The sequence below is a fragment of the Pleurodeles waltl genome, unplaced genomic scaffold (genome assembly GCF_031143425.1).
Source record: "Pleurodeles waltl isolate 20211129_DDA unplaced genomic scaffold, aPleWal1.hap1.20221129 scaffold_107, whole genome shotgun sequence".
In the NCBI taxonomy this organism is placed as follows: Eukaryota; Metazoa; Chordata; class Amphibia; order Caudata; family Salamandridae; genus Pleurodeles; species Pleurodeles waltl.
Window position 1 is genome coordinate 828,110 of NW_027149815.1, and position 12,774 is coordinate 840,883.

At 43.6% G+C, this 12,774-nt stretch overlaps 16 non-coding genes across 16 annotated transcripts; 6 read left to right on the plus strand and 10 right to left on the minus strand.

Moving 5' to 3' along the window:
- The first annotated feature begins 556 nt into the window (after window positions 1-556).
- On the plus strand, window positions 557-629 carry TRNAM-CAU (transfer RNA methionine (anticodon CAU)). Its single transcript has one exon. It is a non-coding gene; the product is annotated as a tRNA-Met (tRNA).
- Window positions 630-1,074: 445 nt separating this feature from the next.
- TRNAY-GUA (transfer RNA tyrosine (anticodon GUA)) lies at window positions 1,075-1,160 on the minus strand. Its single transcript is given in 2 exon segments — window positions 1,075-1,110; window positions 1,124-1,160. It is a non-coding gene; the product is annotated as a tRNA-Tyr (tRNA).
- Window positions 1,161-2,692: 1,532 nt separating this feature from the next.
- Window positions 2,693-2,765, plus strand: TRNAM-CAU (transfer RNA methionine (anticodon CAU)). Its single transcript has one exon. It is a non-coding gene; the product is annotated as a tRNA-Met (tRNA).
- A 445-nt stretch (window positions 2,766-3,210) lies between these two features.
- On the minus strand, window positions 3,211-3,296 carry TRNAY-GUA (transfer RNA tyrosine (anticodon GUA)). Its single transcript is given in 2 exon segments — window positions 3,211-3,246; window positions 3,260-3,296. It is a non-coding gene; the product is annotated as a tRNA-Tyr (tRNA).
- Window positions 3,297-4,082: 786 nt separating this feature from the next.
- Window positions 4,083-4,154, minus strand: TRNAA-AGC (transfer RNA alanine (anticodon AGC)). Its single transcript has one exon. It is a non-coding gene; the product is annotated as a tRNA-Ala (tRNA).
- Window positions 4,155-4,828: 674 nt separating this feature from the next.
- TRNAM-CAU (transfer RNA methionine (anticodon CAU)) lies at window positions 4,829-4,901 on the plus strand. Its single transcript has one exon. It is a non-coding gene; the product is annotated as a tRNA-Met (tRNA).
- Window positions 4,902-5,346: 445 nt separating this feature from the next.
- On the minus strand, window positions 5,347-5,432 carry TRNAY-GUA (transfer RNA tyrosine (anticodon GUA)). The gene is given in 2 exon segments: window positions 5,347-5,382; window positions 5,396-5,432. It is a non-coding gene; the product is annotated as a tRNA-Tyr (tRNA).
- A 786-nt stretch (window positions 5,433-6,218) lies between these two features.
- TRNAA-AGC (transfer RNA alanine (anticodon AGC)) lies at window positions 6,219-6,290 on the minus strand. The gene has a single exon. It is a non-coding gene; the product is annotated as a tRNA-Ala (tRNA).
- A 674-nt stretch (window positions 6,291-6,964) lies between these two features.
- TRNAM-CAU (transfer RNA methionine (anticodon CAU)) lies at window positions 6,965-7,037 on the plus strand. Its single transcript has one exon. It is a non-coding gene; the product is annotated as a tRNA-Met (tRNA).
- A 445-nt stretch (window positions 7,038-7,482) lies between these two features.
- TRNAY-GUA (transfer RNA tyrosine (anticodon GUA)) lies at window positions 7,483-7,568 on the minus strand. Its single transcript is given in 2 exon segments — window positions 7,483-7,518; window positions 7,532-7,568. It is a non-coding gene; the product is annotated as a tRNA-Tyr (tRNA).
- A 786-nt stretch (window positions 7,569-8,354) lies between these two features.
- Window positions 8,355-8,426, minus strand: TRNAA-AGC (transfer RNA alanine (anticodon AGC)). Its single transcript has one exon. It is a non-coding gene; the product is annotated as a tRNA-Ala (tRNA).
- A 674-nt stretch (window positions 8,427-9,100) lies between these two features.
- On the plus strand, window positions 9,101-9,173 carry TRNAM-CAU (transfer RNA methionine (anticodon CAU)). The gene has a single exon. It is a non-coding gene; the product is annotated as a tRNA-Met (tRNA).
- Window positions 9,174-9,618: 445 nt separating this feature from the next.
- On the minus strand, window positions 9,619-9,704 carry TRNAY-GUA (transfer RNA tyrosine (anticodon GUA)). Its single transcript is given in 2 exon segments — window positions 9,619-9,654; window positions 9,668-9,704. It is a non-coding gene; the product is annotated as a tRNA-Tyr (tRNA).
- A 1,532-nt stretch (window positions 9,705-11,236) lies between these two features.
- TRNAM-CAU (transfer RNA methionine (anticodon CAU)) lies at window positions 11,237-11,309 on the plus strand. The gene has a single exon. It is a non-coding gene; the product is annotated as a tRNA-Met (tRNA).
- A 445-nt stretch (window positions 11,310-11,754) lies between these two features.
- On the minus strand, window positions 11,755-11,840 carry TRNAY-GUA (transfer RNA tyrosine (anticodon GUA)). The gene is given in 2 exon segments: window positions 11,755-11,790; window positions 11,804-11,840. It is a non-coding gene; the product is annotated as a tRNA-Tyr (tRNA).
- Window positions 11,841-12,626: 786 nt separating this feature from the next.
- Window positions 12,627-12,698, minus strand: TRNAA-AGC (transfer RNA alanine (anticodon AGC)). Its single transcript has one exon. It is a non-coding gene; the product is annotated as a tRNA-Ala (tRNA).
- Window positions 12,699-12,774: the final 76 nt, after the last annotated feature.

Genomic DNA, 12,774 nt, shown 5'->3' on the forward strand with positions numbered 1-12,774 from the left:
CAGCTGGATTTTCTAGCACCGTTTTTTATGGAATAAGGTTGACTCTAGAATGAATAATTCCCCACACACAACAGCTAGATGCAATCGAAAAAAGCCAGAGTATTCAAGGCAACTGGTTCAGGATACATCAAAGAAGGATATGGTTGAGTGCTGTTTCCACATCTTGTGAGATGACTTAAGGTACCCCTGCTCTTTTTGCAGGACACACAGCTATGTTACATTAGCATGTACAGTGTTGAGATCTAGATGCATCTACGGCTAGGGGCGGCATGTTAATTCTGGGTTTTAGTCCATTTCATTCTCAGTTATGTGGAGGAAAAAATGGCACGATCTTTCTTAGAGAGGTGAATGGTATGCCCTGATTTCTTTTGCATGGCTAAATGTATGGGGTGTGGGTTTAAGCACTGGGAAAGAGCAGTCTTCTGACCATTATAACTGCAGACGATTTTAATCCAGCGAGGCAACCGAAGTGTATTGATATTCCAACATGAGAACAGGATTTTTGCTACCTTCCCTCTTCATGGTGTGTAGACGCATTTGTTAGCGGTTTCAAGCAGCCTTCTTAGCGCAGTAGGCAGCGCGTCAGTCTCATAATCTGAAGGTCCTGAGTTCGATCCTCAGAGAGGGCATTGCAGTGTTTCTTTTGTCAAGAGAAACATCTCAGATTTTCTCCAAATCTGTAAACTATTCCTCCACATTGCATCTTGCTCAGTTTTAAGGAGTTGGTGTCTTTGTAGATTCCCTCTTTCATATCCATGGCCACTCATTGTAGGTGAGTTTTAGCTGGTTCGGCTGCCGAAACATCTACCTTGGTACAATGAAACTGGAAGTCTTCCAAGTGCCTTCATATATTTAGTCAAGGCTTTGGAATGAATTCTGATCTGCAGGTCCTTGTTTATTTCTCTTCCAACATCCCTCAGAAATGACTATGTGGTCAATTTCATTGGAAAGCAGAAGAAGTCTACCCTTCTGTCCTAGCATTTATTTGGAGCTAGGGAAATGTTTCTCAATCAGAGGGGCACATAATGTTTTAACAAGAGAGAAAGCAGCTATGGAAAACAAAAAAGGGGAAACTCCTCCGAGCCGGATTTGAACCAGCGACCTAAGGATTTCTGTTTCTCCACTACAGTCCTCCGCTCTCCCAACTGAGCTATCGGAGGATTAGGCAGTACAGCTTTCCATGCTGCATTCATCTTTCTTTCAATAATGGTTGCGGCGGGAGTGGGGTGGGAGTACTGCAGTCTAATCTTGAAAATCATGAATATGACCTGCAGCTTGCTCTACAAATTGCCACTTCCTAGAGTGCATTCTCAGCTACATCTTATCACCATAAAGGGGGACTGCTTACCTACCTGAATGTGCTGTGCTGGCGTGAAGGAAAGCAGGGGACCTAGAATTAGAAATCCTACAGAAAGGAGTTTTCCTGAAAGGGCATGGGGCCGAGGAATCCACAGCCCTTTGGAAGCATTTCTGGCAAAAGGATGACAGCATGGGAACATGAAGGAAAGGACAGAAAGTTAGGAGAGTCATTACTCCGTACGGAGCATGAAGAACATGCATTTTGAATGCTTCTGTGAAAGGAACTGGAAAAGCAAAACCAGTAGATTAATGGACCATTCAGAAGGGATTAGGATGAAGAAAACATTCTGTTTTTCTTAAACCTTCTGGTAAGAGTCTCTGGTTTAGAGGAAGAATTCAAATAAATGACCAAGACAGCTGTGCCCGTTTTCTATACTAAGAATGCCAAGATAAATCACCACTTTGGTTTCTTAAGGAAGCAAGATTATTTTTTTCTATAAACACGGGAAATGAGATAGCCCCATTTCAAAAGGTTTTGCAAGGCGAAGAAAGTGGGGTTCTGGCACCAGCTGCATGACATCTCACTTCCTTACTCATGATGCCAGCCTAGCTATCTGTCAAAAGGCAAGATTAGCATGGCGAAAAGCTGGTGATGCCGGGGATTGAACCCGGGGCCTCATACAAGCTAAGCATGCGCTCTACCACTGAGCTACATCCCCACATCCTGTAGAGGGAGACCTTGCTCCACGCATGGAAACCTGGAATTCTATTGAATGTACATTCACCACATATGACACTGGAATGGGAAGCGTCAGGTGTGGAATTCCATATGATTTACAGCTGGATTTTCTAGCACCGTTTTTTATGGAATAAGGTTGACTCTAGAATGAATAATTCCCCACACACAACAGCTAGATGCAATCGAAAAAAGCCAGAGTATTCAAGGCAACTGGTTCAGGATACATCAAAGAAGGATATGGTTGAGTGCTGTTTCCACATCTTGTGAGATGACTTAAGGTACCCCTGCTCTTTTTGCAGGACACACAGCTATGTTACATTAGCATGTACAGTGTTGAGATCTAGATGCATCTACGGCTAGGGGCGGCATGTTAATTCTGGGTTTTAGTCCATTTCATTCTCAGTTATGTGGAGGAAAAAATGGCACGATCTTTCTTAGAGAGGTGAATGGTATGCCCTGATTTCTTTTGCATGGCTAAATGTATGGGGTGTGGGTTTAAGCACTGGGAAAGAGCAGTCTTCTGACCATTATAACTGCAGACGATTTTAATCCAGCGAGGCAACCGAAGTGTATTGATATTCCAACATGAGAACAGCATTTTTGCTACCTTCCCTCTTCATGGTGTGTAGACGCATTTGTTAGCGGTTTCAAGCAGCCTTCTTAGCGCAGTAGGCAGCGCGTCAGTCTCATAATCTGAAGGTCCTGAGTTCGATCCTCAGAGAGGGCATTGCAGTGTTTCTTTTGTCAAGAGAAACATCTCAGATTTTCTCCAAATCTGTAAACTATTCCTCCACATTGCATCTTGCTCAGTTTTAAGGAGTTGGTGTCTTTGTAGATTCCCTCTTTCATATCCATGGCCACTCATTGTAGGTGAGTTTTAGCTGGTTCGGCTGCCGAAACATCTACCTTGGTACAATGAAACTGGAAGTCTTCCAAGTGCCTTCATATATTTAGTCAAGGCTTTGGAATGAATTCTGATCTGCAGGTCCTTGTTTATTTCTCTTCCAACATCCCTCAGAAATGACTATGTGGTCAATTTCATTGGAAAGCAGAAGAAGTCTACCCTTCTGTCCTAGCATTTATTTGGAGCTAGGGAAATGTTTCTCAATCAGAGGGGCACATAATGTTTTAACAAGAGAGAAAGCAGCTATGGAAAACAAAAAAGGGGAAACTCCTCCGAGCCGGATTTGAACCAGCGACCTAAGGATTTCTGTTTCTCCACTACAGTCCTCCGCTCTCCCAACTGAGCTATCGGAGGATTAGGCAGTACAGCTTTCCATGCTGCATTCATCTTTCTTTCAATAATGGTTGCGGCGGGAGTGGGGTGGGAGTACTGCAGTCTAATCTTGAAAATCATGAATATGACCTGCAGCTTGCTCTACAAATTGCCACTTCCTAGAGTGCATTCTCAGCTACATCTTATCACCATAAAGGGGGACTGCTTACCTACCTGAATGTGCTGTGCTGGCGTGAAGGAAAGCAGGGGACCTAGAATTAGAAATCCTACAGAAAGGAGTTTTCCTGAAAGGGCATGGGGCCGAGGAATCCACAGCCCTTTGGAAGCATTTCTGGCAAAAGGATGACAGCATGGGAACATGAAGGAAAGGACAGAAAGTTAGGAGAGTCATTACTCCGTACGGAGCATGAAGAACATGCATTTTTAATGCTTCTGTGAAAGGAACTGGAAAAGCAAAACCAGTAGATTAATGGACCATTCAGAAGGGATTAGGATGAAGAAAACATTCTGTTTTTCTTAAACCTTCTGGTAAGAGTCTCTGGTTTAGAGGAAGAATTCAAATAAATGACCAAGACAGCTGTGCCCGTTTTCTATACTAAGAATGCCAAGATAAATCACCACTTTGGTTTCTTAAGGAAGCAAGATTATTTTTTTCTATAAACACGGGAAATGAGATAGCCCCATTTCAAAAGGTTTTGCAAGGCGAAGAAAGTGGGGTTCTGGCACCAGCTGCATGACATCTCACTTCCTTACTCATGATGCCAGCCTAGCTATCTGTCAAAAGGCAAGATTAGCATGGCGAAAAGCTGGTGATGCCGGGGATTGAACCCGGGGCCTCATACATGCTAAGCATGCGCTCTACCACTGAGCTACATCCCCACATCCTGTAGAGGGAGACCTTGCTCCACGCATGGAAACCTGGAATTCTATTGAATGTACATTCACCACATATGACACTGGAATGGGAAGCGTCAGGTGTGGAATTCCATATGATTTACAGCTGGATTTTCTAGCACCGTTTTTTATGGAATAAGGTTGACTCTAGAATGAATAATTCCCCACACACAACAGCTAGATGCAATCGAAAAAAGCCAGAGTATTCAAGGCAACTGGTTCAGGATACATCAAAGAAGGATATGGTTGAGTGCTGTTTCCACATCTTGTGAGATGACTTAAGGTACCCCTGCTCTTTTTGCAGGACACACAGCTATGTTACATTAGCATGTACAGTGTTGAGATCTAGATGCATCTACGGCTAGGGGCGGCATGTTAATTCTGGGTTTTAGTCCATTTCATTCTCAGTTATGTGGAGGAAAAAATGGCACGATCTTTCTTAGAGAGGTGAATGGTATGCCCTGATTTCTTTTGCATGGCTAAATGTATGGGGTGTGGGTTTAAGCACTGGGAAAGAGCAGTCTTCTGACCATTATAACTGCAGACGATTTTAATCCAGCGAGGCAACCGAAGTGTATTGATATTCCAACATGAGAACAGCATTTTTGCTACCTTCCCTCTTCATGGTGTGTAGACGCATTTGTTAGCGGTTTCAAGCAGCCTTCTTAGCGCAGTAGGCAGCGCGTCAGTCTCATAATCTGAAGGTCCTGAGTTCGATCCTCAGAGAGGGCATTGCAGTGTTTCTTTTGTCAAGAGAAACATCTCAGATTTTCTCCAAATCTGTAAACTATTCCTCCACATTGCATCTTGCTCAGTTTTAAGGAGTTGGTGTCTTTGTAGATTCCCTCTTTCATATCCATGGCCACTCATTGTAGGTGAGTTTTAGCTGGTTCGGCTGCCGAAACATCTACCTTGGTACAATGAAACTGGAAGTCTTCCAAGTGCCTTCATATATTTAGTCAAGGCTTTGGAATGAATTCTGATCTGCAGGTCCTTGTTTATTTCTCTTCCAACATCCCTCAGAAATGACTATGTGGTCAATTTCATTGGAAAGCAGAAGAAGTCTACCCTTCTGTCCTAGCATTTATTTGGAGCTAGGGAAATGTTTCTCAATCAGAGGGGCACATAATGTTTTAACAAGAGAGAAAGCAGCTATGGAAAACAAAAAAGGGGAAACTCCTCCGAGCCGGATTTGAACCAGCGACCTAAGGATTTCTGTTTCTCCACTACAGTCCTCCGCTCTCCCAACTGAGCTATCGGAGGATTAGGCAGTACAGCTTTCCATGCTGCATTCATCTTTCTTTCAATAATGGTTGCGGCGGGAGTGGGGTGGGAGTACTGCAGTCTAATCTTGAAAATCATGAATATGACCTGCAGCTTGCTCTACAAATTGCCACTTCCTAGAGTGCATTCTCAGCTACATCTTATCACCATAAAGGGGGACTGCTTACCTACCTGAATGTGCTGTGCTGGCGTGAAGGAAAGCAGGGGACCTAGAATTAGAAATCCTACAGAAAGGAGTTTTCCTGAAAGGGCATGGGGCCGAGGAATCCACAGCCCTTTGGAAGCATTTCTGGCAAAAGGATGACAGCATGGGAACATGAAGGAAAGGACAGAAAGTTAGGAGAGTCATTACTCCGTACGGAGCATGAAGAACATGCATTTTTAATGCTTCTGTGAAAGGAACTGGAAAAGCAAAACCAGTAGATTAATGGACCATTCAGAAGGGATTAGGATGAAGAAAACATTCTGTTTTTCTTAAACCTTCTGGTAAGAGTCTCTGGTTTAGAGGAAGAATTCAAATAAATGACCAAGACAGCTGTGCCCGTTTTCTATACTAAGAATGCCAAGATAAATCACCACTTTGGTTTCTTATGGAAGCAAGATTATTTTTTTCTATAAACACGGGAAATGAGATAGCCCCATTTCAAAAGGTTTTGCAAGGCGAAGAAAGTGGGGTTCTGGCACCAGCTGCATGACATCTCACTTCCTTACTCATGATGCCAGCCTAGCTATCTGTCAAAAGGCAAGATTAGCATGGCGAAAAGCTGGAGATGCCGGGGATTGAACCCGGGGCCTCATACATGCTAAGCATGCGCTCTACCACTGAGCTACATCCCCACATCCTGTAGAGGGAGACCTTGCTCCACGCATGGAAACCTGGAATTCTATTGAATGTACATTCACCACATATGACACTGGAATGGGAAGCGTCAGGTGTGGAATTCCATATGATTTACAGCTGGATTTTCTAGCACCGTTTTTTATGGAATAAGGTTGACTCTAGAATGAATAATTCCCCACACACAACAGCTAGATGCAATCGAAAAAAGCCAGAGTATTCAAGGCAACTGGTTCAGGATACATCAAAGAAGGATATGGTTGAGTGCTGTTTCCACATCTTGTGAGATGACTTAAGGTACCCCTGCTCTTTTTGCAGGACACACAGCTATGTTACATTAGCATGTACAGTGTTGAGATCTAGATGCATCTACGGCTAGGGGCGGCATGTTAATTCTGGGTTTTAGTCCATTTCATTCTCAGTTATGTGGAGGAAAAAATGGCACGATCTTTCTTAGAGAGGTGAATGGTATGCCCTGATTTCTTTTGCATGGCTAAATGTATGGGGTGTGGGTTTAAGCACTGGGAAAGAGCAGTCTTCTGACCATTATAACTGCAGACGATTTTAATCCAGCGAGGCAACCGAAGTGTATTGATATTCCAACATGAGAACAGCATTTTTGCTACCTTCCCTCTTCATGGTGTGTAGACGCATTTGTTAGCGGTTTCAAGCAGCCTTCTTAGCGCAGTAGGCAGCGCGTCAGTCTCATAATCTGAAGGTCCTGAGTTCGATCCTCAGAGAGGGCATTGCAGTGTTTCTTTTGTCAAGAGAAACATCTCAGATTTTCTCCAAATCTGTAAACTATTCCTCCACATTGCATCTTGCTCAGTTTTAAGGAGTTGGTGTCTTTGTAGATTCCCTCTTTCATATCCATGGCCACTCATTGTAGGTGAGTTTTAGCTGGTTCGGCTGCCGAAACATCTACCTTGGTACAATGAAACTGGAAGTCTTCCAAGTGCCTTCATATATTTAGTCAAGGCTTTGGAATGAATTCTGATCTGCAGGTCCTTGTTTATTTCTCTTCCAACATCCCTCAGAAATGACTATGTGGTCAATTTCATTGGAAAGCAGAAGAAGTCTACCCTTCTGTCCTAGCATTTATTTGGAGCTAGGGAAATGTTTCTCAATCAGAGGGGCACATAATGTTTTAACAAGAGAGAAAGCAGCTATGGAAAACAAAAAAGGGGAAACTCCTCCGAGCCGGATTTGAACCAGCGACCTAAGGATTTCTGTTTCTCCACTACAGTCCTCCGCTCTCCCAACTGAGCTATCGGAGGATTAGGCAGTACAGCTTTCCATGCTGCATTCATCTTTCTTTCAATAATGGTTGCGGCGGGAGTGGGGTGGGAGTACTGCAGTCTAATCTTGAAAATCATGAATATGACCTGCAGCTTGCTCTACAAATTGCCACTTCCTAGAGTGCATTCTCAGATACATCTTATCACCATAAAGGGGGACTGCTTACCTACCTGAATGTGCTGTGCTGGCGTGAAGGAAAGCAGGGGACCTAGAATTAGAAATCCTACAGAAAGGAGTTTTCCTGAAAGGGCATGGGGCCGAGGAATCCACAGCCCTTTGGAAGCATTTCTGGCAAAAGGATGACAGCATGGGAACATGAAGGAAAGGACAGAAAGTTAGGAGAGTCATTACTCCGTACGGAGCATGAAGAACATGCATTTTGAATGCTTCTGTGAAAGGAACTGGAAAAGCAAAACCAGTAGATTAATGGACCATTCAGAAGGGATTAGGATGAAGAAAACATTCTGTTTTTCTTAAACCTTCTGGTAAGAGTCTCTGGTTTAGAGGAAGAATTCAAATAAATGACCAAGACAGCTGTGCCCGTTTTCTATACTAAGAATGCCAAGATAAATCACCACTTTGGTTTCTTATGGAAGCAAGATTATTTTTTTCTATAAACACGGGAAATGAGATAGCCCCATTTCAAAAGGTTTTGCAAGGCGAAGAAAGTGGGGTTCTGGCACCAGCTGCATGACATCTCACTTCCTTACTCATGATGCCAGCCTAGCTATCTGTCAAAAGGCAAGATTAGCATGGCGAAAAGCTGGAGATGCCGGGGATTGAACCCGGGGCCTCATACATGCTAAGCATGCGCTCTACCACTGAGCTACATCCCCACATCCTGTAGAGGGAGACCTTGCTCCACGCATGGAAACCTGGAATTCTATTGAATGTACATTCACCACATATGACACTGGAATGGGAAGCGTCAGGTGTGGAATTCCATATGATTTACAGCTGGATTTTCTAGCACCGTTTTTTATGGAATAAGGTTGACTCTAGAATGAATAATTCCCCACACACAACAGCTAGATGCAATCGAAAAAAGCCAGAGTATTCAAGGCAACTGGTTCAGGATACATCAAAGAAGGATATGGTTGAGTGCTGTTTCCACATCTTGTGAGATGACTTAAGGTACCCCTGCTCTTTTTGCAGGACACACAGCTATGTTACATTAGCATGTACAGTGTTGAGATCTAGATGCATCTACGGCTAGGGGCGGCATGTTAATTCTGGGTTTTAGTCCATTTCATTCTCAGTTATGTGGAGGAAAAAATGGCACGATCTTTCTTAGAGAGGTGAATGGTATGCCCTGATTTCTTTTGCATGGCTAAATGTATGGGGTGTGGGTTTAAGCACTGGGAAAGAGCAGTCTTCTGACCATTATAACTGCAGACGATTTTAATCCAGCGAGGCAACCGAAGTGTATTGATATTCCAACATGAGAACAGGATTTTTGCTACCTTCCCTCTTCATGGTGTGTAGACGCATTTGTTAGCGGTTTCAAGCAGCCTTCTTAGCGCAGTAGGCAGCGCGTCAGTCTCATAATCTGAAGGTCCTGAGTTCGATCCTCAGAGAGGGCATTGCAGTGTTTCTTTTGTCAAGAGAAACATCTCAGATTTTCTCCAAATCTGTAAACTATTCCTCCACATTGCATCTTGCTCAGTTTTAAGGAGTTGGTGTCTTTGTAGATTCCCTCTTTCATATCCATGGCCACTCATTGTAGGTGAGTTTTAGCTGGTTCGGCTGCCGAAACATCTACCTTGGTACAATGAAACTGGAAGTCTTCCAAGTGCCTTCATATATTTAGTCAAGGCTTTGGAATGAATTCTGATCTGCAGGTCCTTGTTTATTTCTCTTCCAACATCCCTCAGAAATGACTATGTGGTCAATTTCATTGGAAAGCAGAAGAAGTCTACCCTTCTGTCCTAGCATTTATTTGGAGCTAGGGAAATGTTTCTCAATCAGAGGGGCACATAATGTTTTAACAAGAGAGAAAGCAGCTATGGAAAACAAAAAAGGGGAAACTCCTCCGAGCCGGATTTGAACCAGCGACCTAAGGATTTCTGTTTCTCCACTACAGTCCTCCGCTCTCCCAACTGAGCTATCGGAGGATTAGGCAGTACAGCTTTCCATGCTGCATTCATCTTTCTTTCAATAATGGTTGCGGCGGGAGTGGGGTGGGAGTACTGCAGTCTAATCTTGAAAATCATGAATATGACCTGCAGCTTGCTCTACAAATTGCCACTTCCTAGAGTGCATTCTCAGCTACATCTTATCACCATAAAGGGGGACTGCTTACCTACCTGAATGTGCTGTGCTGGCGTGAAGGAAAGCAGGGGACCTAGAATTAGAAATCCTACAGAAAGGAGTTTTCCTGAAAGGGCATGGGGCCGAGGAATCCACAGCCCTTTGGAAGCATTTCTGGCAAAAGGATGACAGCATGGGAACATGAAGGAAAGGACAGAAAGTTAGGAGAGTCATTACTCCGTACGGAGCATGAAGAACATGCATTTTGAATGCTTCTGTGAAAGGAACTGGAAAAGCAAAACCAGTAGATTAATGGACCATTCAGAAGGGATTAGGATGAAGAAAACATTCTGTTTTTCTTAAACCTTCTGGTAAGAGTCTCTGGTTTAGAGGAAGAATTCAAATAAATGACCAAGACAGCTGTGCCCGTTTTCTATACTAAGAATGCCAAGATAAATCACCACTTTGGTTTCTTAAGGAAGCAAGATTATTTTTTTCTATAAACACGGGAAATGAGATAGCCCCATTTCAAAAGGTTTTGCAAGGCGAAGAAAGTGGGGTTCTGGCACCAGCTGCATGACATCTCACTTCCTTACTCATGATGCCAGCCTAGCTATCTGTCAAAAGGCAAGATTAGCATGGCGAAAAGCTGGTGATGCCGGGGATTGAACCCGGGGCCTCATACAAGCTAAGCATGCGCTCTACCACTGAGCTACATCCCCACATCCTGTAGAGGGAGACCTTGCTCCACGCATGGAAACCTGGAATTCTATTGAATGTACATTCACCACATATGACACTGGAATGGGAAGCGTCAGGTGTGGAATTCCATATGATTTACAGCTGGATTTTCTAGCACCGTTTTTTATGGAATAAGGTTGACTCTAGAATGAATAATTCCCCACACACAACAGCTAGATGCAATCGAAAAAAGCCAGAGTATTCAAGGCAACTGGTTCAGGATACATCAAAGAAGGATATGGTTGAGTGCTGTTTCCACATCTTGTGAGATGACTTAAGGTACCCCTGCTCTTTTTGCAGGACACACAGCTATGTTACATTAGCATGTACAGTGTTGAGATCTAGATGCATCTACGGCTAGGGGCGGCATGTTAATTCTGGGTTTTAGTCCATTTCATTCTCAGTTATGTGGAGGAAAAAATGGCACGATCTTTCTTAGAGAGGTGAATGGTATGCCCTGATTTCTTTTGCATGGCTAAATGTATGGGGTGTGGGTTTAAGCACTGGGAAAGAGCAGTCTTCTGACCATTATAACTGCAGACGATTTTAATCCAGCGAGGCAACCGAAGTGTATTGATATTCCAACATGAGAACAGCATTTTTGCTACCTTCCCTCTTCATGGTGTGTAGACGCATTTGTTAGCGGTTTCAAGCAGCCTTCTTAGCGCAGTAGGCAGCGCGTCAGTCTCATAATCTGAAGGTCCTGAGTTCGATCCTCAGAGAGGGCATTGCAGTGTTTCTTTTGTCAAGAGAAACATCTCAGATTTTCTCCAAATCTGTAAACTATTCCTCCACATTGCATCTTGCTCAGTTTTAAGGAGTTGGTGTCTTTGTAGATTCCCTCTTTCATATCCATGGCCACTCATTGTAGGTGAGTTTTAGCTGGTTCGGCTGCCGAAACATCTACCTTGGTACAATGAAACTGGAAGTCTTCCAAGTGCCTTCATATATTTAGTCAAGGCTTTGGAATGAATTCTGATCTGCAGGTCCTTGTTTATTTCTCTTCCAACATCCCTCAGAAATGACTATGTGGTCAATTTCATTGGAAAGCAGAAGAAGTCTACCCTTCTGTCCTAGCATTTATTTGGAGCTAGGGAAATGTTTCTCAATCAGAGGGGCACATAATGTTTTAACAAGAGAGAAAGCAGCTATGGAAAACAAAAAAGGGGAAACTCCTCCGAGCCGGATTTGAACCAGCGACCTAAGGATTTCTGTTTCTCCACTACAGTCCTCCGCTCTCCCAACTGAGCTATCGGAGGATTAGGCAGTACAGCTTTCCATGCTGCATTCATCTTTCTTTCAATAATGGTTGCGGCGGGAGTGGGGTGGGAGTACTGCAGTCTAATCTTGAAAATCATGAATATGACCTGCAGCTTGCTCTACAAATTGCCACTTCCTAGAGTGCATTCTCAGCTACATCTTATCACCATAAAGGGGGACTGCTTACCTACCTGAATGTGCTGTGCTGGCGTGAAGGAAAGCAGGGGACCTAGAATTAGAAATCCTACAGAAAGGAGTTTTCCTGAAAGGGCATGGGGCCGAGGAATCCACAGCCCTTTGGAAGCATTTCTGGCAAAAGGATGACAGCATGGGAACATGAAGGAAAGGACAGAAAGTTAGGAGAGTCATTACTCCGTACGGAGCATGAAGAACATGCATTTTTAATGCTTCTGTGAAAGGAACTGGAAAAGCAAAACCAGTAGATTAATGGACCATTCAGAAGGGATTAGGATGAAGAAAACATTCTGTTTTTCTTAAACCTTCTGGTAAGAGTCTCTGGTTTAGAGGAAGAATTCAAATAAATGACCAAGACAGCTGTGCCCGTTTTCTATACTAAGAATGCCAAGATAAATCACCACTTTGGTTTCTTAAGGAAGCAAGATTATTTTTTTCTATAAACACGGGAAATGAGATAGCCCCATTTCAAAAGGTTTTGCAAGGCGAAGAAAGTGGGGTTCTGGCACCAGCTGCATGACATCTCACTTCCTTACTCATGATGCCAGCCTAGCTATCTGTCAAAAGGCAAGATTAGCATGGCGAAAAGCTGGTGATGCCGGGGATTGAACCCGGGGCCTCATACATGCTAAGCATGCGCTCTACCACTGAGCTACATCCCCACATCCTGTAGAGGGAGACCTTGCTCCACGCATGGAAACCTGGAATTCTATTGAATGTACATTCACCACATATGAC